We start from the raw sequence: 14,742 nt of genomic DNA, 5'->3' as shown, positions 1-14,742 counted from the left end.
CTGAGCTGTTGTTTATCTTATTCCAAGTGACACTAAAGTTCTGAAGATTTATCTTTTGTAAAGCACAAAAATGCTATACAATGAGTTCCTGTATGACTAAAGCTTGAATTTTCACCAGAGTCATACATGTTATTTAGGCTAGGAAAACTTCCACATATATGATGCTTACTTTTGTATTGAGTTTTGTCAAGCTTTGTTGACCCTTATGAGAGATTTGTCATGCTCTTAAAATCAAGATCACGTACACACCACCCACATATCCATTACTCCTACACTAGGGGTAGGCGCAAAAACATTCCTTCCATCTAGATCTATCCAAAAATATTCTATTCCTACACTAGGAGTAAACCCAAAAACATGCTTGTTAGGTTTTTCATCCAACAAATAAATACTCTAGGATTCTTATTGATGTCTCTCTCAAAGTTTTGTTGCAGAAAAGAGACATGGGGCTATGCAAAAGTTATTCAAAAGTAAAAAAGAAAGAACAAAAAGAGATTAAGAAAAAAATGGACAAGTGTCCTGAGATATCTTAAACAATAGGGTACTTAGATGCCCGCCTGAAAAAAAGATGAATAAGATAGCCCCTGCTATCTAGCAAATGTTTTCTCAAGTTTTAAAAGAGAGATATGTTTTCAAGGAGCAAAGTAGAATTAGGTTAGCCATCATTTATATCCACCATATATCCACACACATGCACATCTTGATTTAATTGTATGACTCAACTCTCTTTGGATCCGTTGTTTGACTTTACAATATATGCATTGCAAGTATGCTCTAGCTTTCTCCATACCTATGAACTCCACATAAGCCTTAGTAGAATGAAGAGAAAAGACATAACATCTTTATTTCCATGGTGAGGATCCATAAATACCATATATATTGAGAGACTTGAGAGTGTCATACAATGGAATCTCTGAGTTTTATTTTGAAAACTTATAAAAACTCTAAAATAATGGTGGAACAAAGAACTTGAGACGTAGTGTTTGACTTTATCGTTGTGTCTTTCAATTGCTCGAGACCCAAGTGAAGGTTAAGAAGCCCCATGGTTGAAGGTAATACGGGTAAGTCTGAAAGTCAGATTAGTTTATTTTAATCTAGAGGAGAATTTTTGATTGAATACATGTGTACTTTTGAGACGTAAAAATATTGTAGCAACTCCTAATCCATTGCTGGGTTTAGCTTTGCTCAGGGACTGGCAAAGGTTAAGCTTGGGGAGAGCTTGTTGACGGTCACTAACACCAATTATAAACCGTCAACATAACATGCATTTATTCTTAATTCCATCGCCAAACATAGGTGTAGGGGTTTAAACTAATAAATTCCATGAGTTTTGATGAATCTATATTTTCAGCAGGGTTTATCCAAAAAAACCATCAAAGGGGACCTATTCGTCAAAGGAAATTACAGAATTCTACCGCATAAACAGCGTGGAAAGATTCTAGAAGACTCCAGGAGGCTCTCCACCAAAGCAGACCCCAAATGGCTGCCATGTGGGGCCAGTCGGCCCCACCTATAGCCTGGTCGGCCTGTGGGTCCCATCAGTTAGCCTCCGCTTCGAAAGTGGGTTTCCCACCGCCATTGAAATCCAATCTTCGCCGTTTATTCAAGTCAGTTTGATCCGAGGGCTCAGGATTGATGCTTCGGCCTATATATATCAGCCCCTACCCTGCTCCCTCAGCAGATCCCTAAAACCCTAATTCATATCTTCAGGACCAGAGCTAGCTATCTAGAGAAGATCAGTCCTCCATAGGCTCTAGTCTTGTAAATAATAGTGAGATAGAGAGCGAGGGAAGAGTTTGGAGGAGATGCCGGCCTGTCGGTGCTCTCTCTATGGCTTGTACCTTGGTGGATCCAAGTTCTATCTGAGCTTGCCTCTGAGATTTCTCTGGTAATCAACTTCTAATTCAAGTAAGCTTCTTGTTTATATTATTCATTAGGTTCACAACTTGTTTGAGTGCTTTATTCTTTATCCAGGGAAGAATAAAGTAATAATTGTAGTGTAAGCATGGTGCTTAGATTCTGGTTACTTGTGGATGCATCCTATATTTCGGATCGGTGGTGACTCTTATAGCCTCGTTGAATACTTTGTAGTCCACCTCCCTGTTTGTAGGGCAAGTAGGACACGGTTACTATAGGAAGTGTAACACCTCGGTGTTAAGCATGCATTACCATTTCATCCCATGAGCATAATCATCATCACCTCATGCATAAGCATCATTCATGCATTTCATTTCGAAAGAAATGAAGTATCATTTCATGTGGTGCTTAAGTTGATTGAAAGTCATTATGTTTAAAACAATGTGAAATGCCATGCTCATGTTTGGATGCCATGATTTATTATTTTGATCACTAAGATAGCTTATAAATGTTTAGGATACAATTTGGAGCGAAGTTAATATTTAAACTTTTACCAAATTTTGTCTTTAAAAATAATTCTTCAAAATTAGGGTTTTGAGTTAATATTGATTTTATTTTGTAATTCAAAATCTATTTGGAATGGGACTTTGATCATAAAAACAAAGTTGTAGATCTTGAAAAATGGAACAACTTTTATTTTTGGGCCATTTTTCAAAAGAAGTCATTTTCGTGCTCAAAATAGTACTTGAAAACTGATATTTGAAAATTCATTAGAAATTTGAAATTGGAAAATGTTTATCTCATTTAACGGGCCACCGCCTCACTTTTGGCCCATCAGCGAAGCCGGCCCAGCGCTCCTCACCGTGCCCGCGCCTTCGCCTCGGCCCATCTCGCTCGCCCAGCCTGCCTCAGCGTCGAGCCGCGCACATTCCCGCGCGTCGCGCACTCACCCGACCGCGCCTAGGACGCGCACGCCGCTTGGCCACCATGCGCCGGCGAAGCTCGCCGCGCGTCACAGCCGGCCTGCCCCACCCTCCACGCGCTCGCCTTCACCTGCCGACCGCGCTACGCTCCTTCAAACTCCTCCACTTCCCTCTTCACTCCGCCAGCCACAGCGTAGCAGCAGCAACAACTCCCACGCTGCATCTATCCCTCGCCACCGTAGCTCCGCCGGTGAAATTGGCCGCCGGTGGTCCATCGTCGCCCGCAATCGCGCGCACGTCACTCCGCCTCGCTCTCTAACACCCGGTGCTCGCTGCGGGGTCACCGTTTGAGCAAGGTAAGGCTACCTTGTGCGGTTTCGCCGCCGTCGGTCACGGCGTCGCCGCATGTGACCTCACCATGGAAAGGGCTTCCCCGTTCCTTCTCTACCCCTTGAGTCACCTTCTCGTGTTCCCCATCTCCTTGCGGACCCAGCGCACGCTCTTTCTTGCCCGGTCATGGCCGGCAACGGCCGTCGGCCCGCTGGCAGCGGCCGCACCATCATGGCGCCTGGAACGCCAGCGTGGCGTGACCGTCTCGCCTCGGCCCTTGCTAGGGCCAGGTCGGCCTTGGGTCTGGAGCCCCGAGCCTGGGCCGATCGCCCCTTCCCTCCGCTCGGTTACTCAGGCCGAAAGCTGGCCGTGGGCCAGTCGTTCTCATGAGCCGGCCCAGTAGTAATAGGAAAAATGTTTTTTGGTTTTTCTTTTATTATTTGGGAAGAGAAATACTTTGGAAAATGTTTGTGTACTCATTTTTGCTCCAAAAATGGTGAAATAAATTTTGTTGTGATCCTCATGACAAGATCTAGGGTTTAAAAATATTGCATGTCAGTTTGGTGATACTTTTCTGTAGAGTTTTATTTAATCATTGAAATTGCTATTTTCTTGAGAAAGGCATAATAAATCATAAAAAGATTAGGAAAATATGAATTCCAATTTTGTTACTCTTCTTGTGTAATGTACTTTCTAGGAAAAATATATGCCATGCATGTCCTGTAGAAAAATTATGAGGTGTAGTTCAAGTGCCTTTAGTGGACTGATTTTTGTTATTTTTGCTAGAGAGCAAAATTTGTATAAAACATGCATGTGATAATTTTTGTACAGTGATTATTTACTATTTAAAACCTAGGAAAAATACTGAATCTATTGTTTGACACTTTTCATAATACAAAGTATTTTCATGCTCATAATTAGGTCCAAGCTTGTCATTTTTGTGTAGGCTATTTCACTTATTCAAATGCCATAAAAATTGGATGGTAGACTACTTAGGGTAGTACTGTGCTATGGTAATTTTTTAAGATTTTTCTATGCTATAAAAATAGATGTTTCTATTCAAACCTATTATTAATTAGGGTTTAATCAAATTATGCTTTATGCATGATTAAGAAATTAGTGAAGCTTTGGTGTATCTTTGAACCATTTAATGAGATGTGTTGATGTAGCATATTAGTAGTAGAAGAGAATGCAGTAGATAACATGTGCTTGTAGTACATGTTCTTGGATGATGTTGACTACCTTGCATGCAAGCATATTCATTGTGTTCATTTCATTCGATGCACCTTTTACATAAGCACTTACGCACCTGCATCATACAGGATCGCAAACCGAGAGCCCGGTCGTCATACCCGAGGAACCCGAGGAGCAGCTCAAGGTGCAGCCGCAAGAAGTGACCGAAGCAGACGAGGAGGACGTTGAGGAACTTTCGGAGTGCCCAGATCACCACCCGAGCTCCTTCGAGAGAGGCAAGCCCCGGAGCATTTTTCTCCCCGATTTGCGTTTATTAATTAATGCTTTACTTTAATTGATGCATTACGTTCAGGAGTTGTTTGCAACCGTTGCTGCATTATACCTTGTTTATCTTTGTTATACTATATCCTTGTTACCCTAGTATCCGCAGTCGAGTCAATGCTTAGCTGGCTTAGACCGGTAGAAGTCGGGTGATTTCCTGTCACCTGCGAGCTATAGGTGGTTACCTGGATCTGCTTAGATAACTATGTAGTCATGGTATAACTAAGTGTTAATTTGAAGTTGAGATCGGACGCAGACTTACAAGGTTTTGGACTGTAGTGCTTTCCGTCTGTGTCGATTAAGGACCGACCATTGTTGGGCCTCGAGTCATGTTGAATGCATGCCTTACATTTAGCTGGCCGAATAAAGTACCTTTCGACCATGAAGCTGGGAGATTATTCGGGCCGAGTAGATTGCCCGTAGCGCACTATACCAGAGCAGGTGTGGTAGGACATGGGGGCACGATGATAAGACCGAAGGACAGTCGGTCGGCCCCCGGGTACATGTGGTTCCTAGCAAACTTGAGATTTTTCCTGGATAGTTGACTCGGTGACCGATACCTCACTTTAGCGGGTGAGTGAGGTTTGTGTAAGGAATAAATCACCAGCTGGTTAGGAATCAATTCGAATCGCCATCGCTCCTGGATAGTGAGCACTTGATTTGAGTGACTTCATCGTAGTAATGTTGATGGAACACTTGGACAGTTATAATGAATATGACATTATGGAAGTTGTTAATAATCATTGGTTATCATTATTTGCTTAATCACATGCTTGCTCTAGTATAGGTGCAAATGTAGTCGACAGGTTAATAATAATTAACTTGACAATAATGCTTTTGGAAAGGTTCTTGAAATACTAAAAATGCCTCTTTTTGCAAATGAGTTAGCTACCCTACTATAAAGCCCTTCATAATCCTTGGTGTTACTTTATTTTCAGTTATGTCGGGTAAGTCTAGCTGAGTACCTTCTTGTACTCAGGGTTTTATTCCCACTTGTTGCAGATGGGCTGATGTATTACGGCTACTGTATCAACTGTCTTTATCCTGCGATGGGTGATGCTTAGGACCATGGGCATGGTCATTCCTTACGTCTTGTCTAATGCTTTTGTTGGAGATGATCATTAGCTGACACTGTATTTGAACTCCGTGTGAGTGTGTGTGGTTTTGAACAAATGGCTTCCGCTACTTCTATTTGAACTCGTTTTGTAATAACTATGTTTAAACTCTTATGTACCTGTGATGCGAACTTTTATGTAATATGTGATGGTGACCGCTAAACTTATTACGATCTTGGCTGGTATGTGAGTTGGTTTGAAATCCTTCGTGATTTCACGAACTACCAGGTTATACGGGCTTAAGTTTGCTAAATCATCTGCACTAGCGGGTGATTTTCTTACTTAATTTTGTATAATTGGTCGGTTCTGTTACAGGAAGCATCCTCTGCTGGTTATACTGGCTTGCGTAGTCATGATAAGCTCAAGGTAAGAAAGCAGAAGAAGAAGCAGGCACGTGCTATAGCTAGTCTGCAGGAGCAGTTGGCTGATATGAGCTTACAGCGGGACCAGGTGGTAGAGAGAGGTGATAGGGCTATGCAGCGGGTGCATACATTGACTCAGGCCAACAACAATGCAGACCGCATGATTGGACAGTTGGTTCAGGAAAGGAATGAAGCCTAGAACGAGAGGGACCTTCTGCTGCAGAGGGTCGATGAGCTAGAGGAGTACAATGTCAACCTACACGAGGAGTTTCACGCGCTCTACAATGGAGTTGGCCCATATGCTCCTCCAGACGCCGCTGGCATGGACATCGACGACGACGACGAGCCTATAGTTTCACCTGGGGGCGATGGTGACGTCTCCGACCCCGATGATGGCCCCGAGGAGTAGGCTAGTTGCCTTGCGCTAGTGTTTAGGTCCTGTCGCGATGACCTTTCTTTTGTTGGCATATAACCTAATGTATCTTGCTTCAAACTTATGAGGCTTGGCATGTGATTGGAACTTGGCTAGTAATGCGATATCTGAACGCATAAAAGTCCAATGTATGTATGCTGGCAATTCGATTGTATGAATGCGATGTTTGCTTTTGAAGTAATTTAATTAGTGATGTTGTTTTAATTGGGATGTGATTATTGTGCCTCTGTTTTATTGTATGAATTTATTCTCTCCAGTAAATTTAGTATGGCATAATTTTTCCTTCACTCACAATTATTATAGCTTCACTCAATCATTACTTGTTGCTAAAATATGCAGATGACAAATACTCACCGTACCACTTATGAGGCCGCTGAGACCGGTGCTAATGGTGCTGGGACTGGTGGTGGTGGTGGAAACCACGTCAACAACAATGAGCCCCCCATGAACCGCATTTGCCACCTCCTCCCCCGCTCACCCCAGAGGTTCTTCGCACAGTTGCTCGAGAGTCAGCTCAACACGGAACAATCCCAGAAGAACATGGAGGATTTTCTAAGTACCATCACCAACAATGTTCAGCGCGGTAACAATCAGGGTGGTGGCATTGGGGTGAATAAGTACAGCGGCTTCAAAGATTTTATGGACACTAGGCCGCCAATATTCAAGGAAGCAATAGAACCACTCGATGCTGAAGAATGGATCAACACTATGAAAGATAAATTCCATGTGTTGAGTATGACTGTGGTATTAAAAACTGAGTATGCTGCACATCAGTTGCAAGGACCAGCGGGAATGTGGTGGAAGCACCATCGCACCACCTTCCCTCCAAATGCTCAGATTACGTGGAGAGAGTTCGTTAAGGCCTTCCATGGAGTTTATATTCCACCTAGGCTGACCGAGATGAAGTTAGGAGAGTTCTTGGCGTTGAATCAGGGCACCAAAACCGTGACGCAATATTTGCATGCTTTCAACAACTTGTGTCGTTATGCTCCCGACATGGTTGACACCGATGCTAAGAGAATTGCTAGTTTCAAGAGAGGACTCAATCCAAAGATGATGAAGCATGTGGGTACCAACACCCGTGCTAGATTCAATGACTTTATTAGTGATTGTCTGAAGCAGGAAAAGAACAACAACGCTAGTACCGCAGCCAAGACTCACAAGAGAGCACTAGAAGGTGGTCCGTCCCAAGCAAGAGCACCTGCGGGAGGTCGTCCTCCCTATCGTCTCTCTGCACCTGGCGCTAGGTTCAGGCCACCATAGCAGAGACGTTAGAATTTCAGGGGACCATAGAAGCCTTACAAGATGGCAGTGCAGTCCAACAAGGCAGCTGCAACTGTGGTACAGGGCAGTTCTAAGGGAGCTATGGGATCTACTGGTACAATAAGGGGACCCTGCTATAATTGTGATCAACCCAGCCACTTCTCAAGGTTCTGTCCTTATCCACCGAAGAAGCAGCAGCAGACCTATACAGGTCGGGTGCATAGTACGACTATGGATGAGATTCCTGAGGGAGAGCCCATAACCGCTGGTAAGTTTCCTATCAACCAAAACCCTATAGTTGTTCTATTTGATTCTGGATCATCGCATTCTTTTATGAGTCAAGCATTTGCATGGAAACATGAGCATCTATGCATAGAATTGGGTTATAGTTATCGTATAAGTTCAGCAGGGGCTGATGTTTTGACCAATCGAATGGTTTGAGGGGCAACCCTTGAATTAGGTAGCAAAAAGTTTTGAGTAAACTTGATAGTTATGCCTAGACTAGTTCTGGATGTCATTATAGGGATGAATTGGATGAAGGATTGGGGAGCAGTTATAGATACAGGAAGTCGGGTGCTTACCCTTAAGGATCCCCTGGGTGAGGGTACTTTCCAAGTACCATTGCCTCAGAGAACAGACCTTATAAGTGTGACATGTGCTACTAAAGTTATTCCTATTCATCAGATTTCGGTTGTGTGTGAGTTTCCGGATGTATTCCTAGATGAGTTACCTGGTCTTCCGCCAGATAGGGATATTGAGTTTGGAATTGAGTTAATCCCCGGAATAGCTCCGATTTTAAGGAGACCCTATCGGATGCCTCCAGATGAATTAGTTGAGCTAAAGAAGCAACTAGAAGAGTTATCGAAAAAGAGGTTTATCCGCCCAAGCAAGTCTGAATGGGGATGTCCCGCCTTGTTTGTGAAGAAGAAGAAAGAGGGCACGTTGAGAATGTGCGTGGATTACAGGCCACTTAACGCTGTAACCATCAAGAATAAGTATCCCTTACCTCATATTGATGTTTTGTTTGACCAGTTAGCCAAGGCTAAGGTGTTCTCCAAGATAGATTTGAGATCCGATTATCATCATATCAAGATTAGGCCCTAAGATATACCGAAAATCGCATTTTCCACCTGATATGGGTTATATGAGTACCTTGTCATGTCCTTTGGCTTGACAAATGCTCCTGTATACTTTATGTTTTTGATGAATACAGTTTTCATGCCAGAACTAGATAAGTTCGTGGTTGTGTTCATTGATGACATTTTGGTGTACTCCAAGAATGAGAAGGATCATGAAGAGCATCTAATAATTGTCTTGACTAGACTTAGAGATCATAAGTTGTATGCTAAGTTTAGCAAGTGTGAATTCTAGTTGAAGAAAGTTCCTTTCCTTGGTCACATTCTATCAGAAAATAGAGTTTCAGTCGATCCAAGTAAGGTGCAAGAGGTTATGGATTGGAAGGCACCGACCATAGTTCCTGAGGTTAGAAGCTTCTTAGGATTAGCCGGTTACTATCGTCATTTCATATCAGACTTCTCGAAGATTGCCAAGCCAATGACAAGTCTGCTATAGAAAGATCACAAGTTCGTGTGGATAGAGGAGTGTGAAGCAGCTTTCCACACCTTGCGGAAACGGTTGACCACTGCTCCTATTCTAGCACAACCGGACATTGAGAAACCATTTGATGTGTTTTGCGACGCATCGAAAACTGAATTGGGCTGTGTTCTTATGCAAGAAGGAAGAGTCATTGCTTATGCCTCACATCAATTAAGAAAGCACGAGGTCAACTATCTGACACATGATCTTGAACTTGCTGCAGTTGTGCATGCCCTGAAAATTTGGAGACATTATCTACTTGGTAATGTGTGCAATATTTTCATAGATCACAAGAGTCTCAAGTACATCTTTACCCAACTAGAGCTGAATATGAGACAGCAAAGATGGTTAGAATTAATCAAAGATTATAACTTGAATGTGTAGTATCATCTTGGGAAGGCCAATGTAGTGGCAGATGCTTTGAGTAGAAAGTCACATTGCTTGAATGTGCAGCCATTACTTGAAGATGGGTTCGATCTGATGCATCCTGCTGTGTTACATAGTATTCAGATTAGTTGCTCTTTGAAGAGTAAGATAATAGAAGGCCAGAAAACAGACAAGGGAATATTCCACATTAAAGAGAAAATAAAAGAAAAGTCGTCTAAGCACTTTAGAGTGGATGAATAGGGCGTGTTGTGGTTTGACGACCATCTTGTGGTTCCCAAGGATCGAGAGCTTAAGAATAAACTCATGGATGAAGCTCATCTTTCTAAGCTATCTATCCATCCAGGAAGTAGTAAGATGTATCAAGAACTGAGACCTCGTTTTTGGTGGACCAAGATGAAGAAAGAAGTTACAGCCTATGTTGCCAGATGTGACACGTGTTGTAGAGTAAAAGCTATTCATATGAAACATGCCGATTTGTTGCAACCTTTGTCCATACCTAGTTGGAAGTGGGATGATATAAGTATGGATTTTATCTTAGGTTTGCCCACTACTCAAAAGGGACATGATTCGATTTGGGTGATTGTGGATCATCTTACCAAGACTGCTCATTTCTTACCTGTCCAGACAAATTATCGACCACCTCAATATGTTGAGAAGTATATTACAGAAATTGTGAGGTTGCATGGTATACCAAAGACTATAGTATCTGATAGAGGGCCATAGTTCATGGCCCACTTTTGGGAATATTTGCACAAAGGCTTAGGAACTAGTTTGGTTCGTAGTACCGCTTATCATCCTCAGACAGATGGTCAGACGGAACGAGTGAATGCTATTCTAGAGGATATGTTAAGAGCATGTGTGTTGTCTTCTAGGGGATCATGGGAGTCATGGTTACCTTTAGCTGAGTTTGCTTACAATAACAGTTACCAAGAAAGCATCAAGATGGCTCTATTCGAAGTTTTGTATGGCAGAAAATGTAGAACACCACTGAATTGGGTCAAGCCAAGAGAAAGAAGGTATTATGGCATTGACTTTGTAGAAGAGGCCGAGAAGAAAGTTCATATTATTCAATAAAATATGAAGGCGGCCCAATCACATCAGAAAAGTTATGTAGATAGAAGAAGGAGACCCCTTGTGTTTGAAGTTGGTGACTATGTTTATCTGAAGGTCACGCCAATGAAGAAAAAACGGTTTGGAGTCCGAAGAAAGCTTACCGCTAGATTCATAGGACCATACAAGATCTTGGAAAAAAGAGGTCCAATAGCTTATAAGATAGAGTTACCTGAGACAATGAGTACCGTCTTTCCAGTTTTCCATGTATCACAACTCAAGAAGTGTTTGCGTGTTCCGGAGGAAAGAATAGAACCTTGGGGCATCAAACTCAAATCAGATTTGGTGTATCATGAGCAACCGGTCCATGTGTTAGACACTAAAGAACGTGCTACTTAGAATAGTGTGGTGAAAACATACAAGATACAGTGGAATCATCATGACGAGGGAGATGCAACTTGGGAAACGGGAGAATATCTACAAAAAGCTTATGAAGATTTTTATAACAAATGGTTCGTAACCCAAATCTCGGGACAAGATTTTTATAAGGGGGAGGGCTATAACACCTCGGTGTTAAGCATGCATTACCATTTCATCCCATGAGCATAATCATCATCACCTCATGCATAAGCATCATTCATGCATTTCATTTCGAAAGAAATGAAGTATCATTTCATGTGGTGCTTAAGTTGATTGAAAGTCATTATGTTTAAAACAATGTGAAATGCCATGCTCATGTTTGGACCATGCTCATGTTTGGATGCCATGATTTATTGTTTTGATCACTAAGATAGCTTATAAATGTTTAGGATACAATTTGGAGCGAAGTTCATATTTAAACTTTTACCAAATTTTGTCTTTAAAAATAATTCTTCAAAATTAGGGTTTTGAGTTAATATTGATTTTATTTTGTAATTCAAAATCTATTTGGAATGGGACTTTGATCATAGAAACAAAGTTGTAGATCCTGAAAAATGGAACAACTTTTATTTTTGGGCTATTTTTCAAAAGAAGTCATTTTCATGCTCAAAATAGTACTTGAAAACTGATATTTGAAAATTCATTAGAAATTTGAAATTGGAAAATGTTTATCTCATTTAACGAGCCGCCGCCTCACTTCTGGCCCATCAGCCGAAGCCGGCCCAGCGCTCCTCACCGCGCCCGCGCCTTCACCTCAGCCCAGCTCGCTCGCCCGACCTACCTCAGCGTTGAGCCAGCGCCTGTTCCCACGCACCATGCCCGTCGCCGCGCACTCACCCGACCACGCCAGGGCGCGCACGCCGCGTGGCCACCATGCGCCGGCGAAGCTCGCCGCGCGTCACAGCTAGCCTGCCCCGCCCTCCACGCGCTCACCTTCACCTGCCGACCGTGCTGCTCTCCTCCTCACTCCTCCACTTCCCTCTTCACTCCGCCAGCCGCAGCGCAGCAGCAGCAGCAACTCTAGAGCTGCATCTCTCCCTCGCCACCGTAGCTCCGCCGGCGAAATTGGCCGGTGGTCCACCGTTGCCCGCAATCGCGCGCACGTCACTTCGCCTCGCTCTCCAACACCCGGTGCTCGCTGCAGGGTCACCGTTTGAGCAAGGTAAGGCTACCTTGTGCGGTTTCGCCGCCGTCGGTCATGGCGCCGCCGCACGTGACCTCACCGTGGAAAGGGCTTCCCCATTCCTTCTCTACCCCCTTGAGTCACCTGCTCATGTTCGCCATCTCCTTGTGGACCCAGCGCGCGCTCCTTCTTGCCCTGTCATGGCTGGCAACGGCCATTGGCCCGCTGGCAGCGGCCGCACCGTCATGGCGCCTGGAACGCCGGCGTGGCGTGGCCGTCTCGCCTCGGCCCTTGCTGGGCCAGGTCGACCTTGGGCTGGAGCCCCGAGCCGGGCCGGAGCCCCTTCCCTCCGCTCGATTACTCAGGCCGAAAGCGGTCGTGGGCCAGTCGTTCTCATGGGCTGGACCAGTAGTAATAGGAAAAATGTTTTTCGGTTTTTCTTTTATTATTTGGGAAGAGAAATACTTTAGAAAATGTTTGTGTACTCATTTTTGCTCCAAAAATGGTGAAATAAATTTTGTTGTGATCCTCATGACAAGATCTAGGGTTTAAAAATATTGCATGTCAGTTTGGTGACACTTTTTTGTGGAGTTTTATTTAATCATTGAAATTGTTGTTTTCTTAAGAAAGGCATAATAAATCATAGAAAGATCAGGAAAATATGAATTCCAAGTTTGTTACTCTTCTTGTGTAATGTACTTTCTAGGAAAAAATATATGCCATACATGTCCTGTAGAAAAATTATGAGGTGTAGTTCAAGTGCCTTTAGTGGCTGATTTTTGTTATTTTTGCTAGAGAGCAAAATTTGTATAAAACATGCATGTGATAATTTTTGTACAGTGATTATTTACTATTTAGAACCTAGGAAAAATACTAAATCTGTTGTTTGACACTTTTCATAATACAAAGTATTTTCATGCTCATAATTAGGTCCAAGCTTGTCATTTTTGTGTAGGCTATTTCACTTATTCAAATACCATAAAAATTGAATGGTAGACTACTTAGGGTAGTACTGTGCTATGGTAATTTTCGAAGATTTTTCTATACTATAAAAATAGATGTTGCTATTCAAACCTATTATTAATTAGGGTTTAATCAAATGATGCTTTATGCATGATTAAGAAATTAGTGAAGCTTTGGTGTATATTTGAAGCATTTAATGAGTTGTGTTGACGTAGAATATACTAGAAGAGAATGCAGTAGATAACATGTGCTTGTAGTACAAGTTCTAGGATGATGTTGACTACCTTGCATGCAAGCATATTCATTGTGTTCATTTCATTCGATGCACCTTTTGCATAAGCACTTATGCACCTGCATCATACAGGATCACAAACCGAGAGCCTGGTCATCATACCCGAGGAGCCCGAGGAGCAGCTCGAGGTGCAGCCGCAAGAAGTGACCGAAGCAGACGAGGAGGACATTGAGGAACTTCTGGAGTGCCCCAATCGCTGCCTGAGCTCCTTTGAGAGAGGCAAGCCCCAGAGCATTTTTCTCCCCGATTTGCGTTTATTAATTAATGCTTTACTTTAATTGATACATTACGTTCAGGAGTTGTTTGCAACCGTTGCTGCATTATACCTTGTTTACCTTTGTTATACTATATCCTTGTTACCCTGGTATCCGCAGTCGAGTCAATGCTTAGCTGGCTTAGACCGGTAGAAGTCAGGTGATTTCCTATCACCTGCGAGCTATAGGTGGTTACCTGGATCTGCTTGGATAACTATATAGTCATGGTATAACTAAGTGTTAATTTGAAGTTGAGATCGGACGGAGACTTACAAGGTTTTGGACTATAGTGCTTTCCGTCTATGTCGATTAAGGACCGACTATTGTTGGGCCTCGAGTCATGTTGAACGCATGCCTTACATTTAGCTGGCTGAATAAAGTATCTTTCGACCGCGAAGCTGGAAGATTATTCGAGCCGAGTAGATTGCCCGCAGTGCACTGTACCGGAGCAGGTGTGGTAGGACACGGGGGCGCGATGATAAGACCGAAGGGCAGTCGGTTGGCCCCCGGGTACATGTGGTTCCTGGCAAACTCGAGATTTTTCCAGGATAGTTGACTCGGTGACCGATACCTCACTTTAGCGGGTGAGTGAGGTTTGTGTAAGGAATAAATCACAAGCTGGTTAGGAATCGATTCGAATCGCCATCGCTCCTGGATAGTGAGCACTTGACTTGAGTGACTTTAGCGTAGCAATGTTGATAGAACACTTGGACAGTTATAATGAATATGATATTATGGAAGTTGTTAATGATCATTGGTTATCATTATTTGCTTAATCACATGCTTGCTCTAGTGTAGGTGCAAACGTAGTCGACAGGTTAATAATAATTAACTTGACAATAATGTTTTTGGAAAGGTT

This window comes from Miscanthus floridulus, chromosome 5 (genome assembly GCF_019320115.1).
Source record: "Miscanthus floridulus cultivar M001 chromosome 5, ASM1932011v1, whole genome shotgun sequence".
NCBI lineage: Eukaryota > Viridiplantae > Streptophyta > Magnoliopsida > Poales > Poaceae > Miscanthus > Miscanthus floridulus.
The sequence above is the reverse complement of the archived record's forward strand: the minus strand, read 5'-3'. Positions refer to the sequence as shown.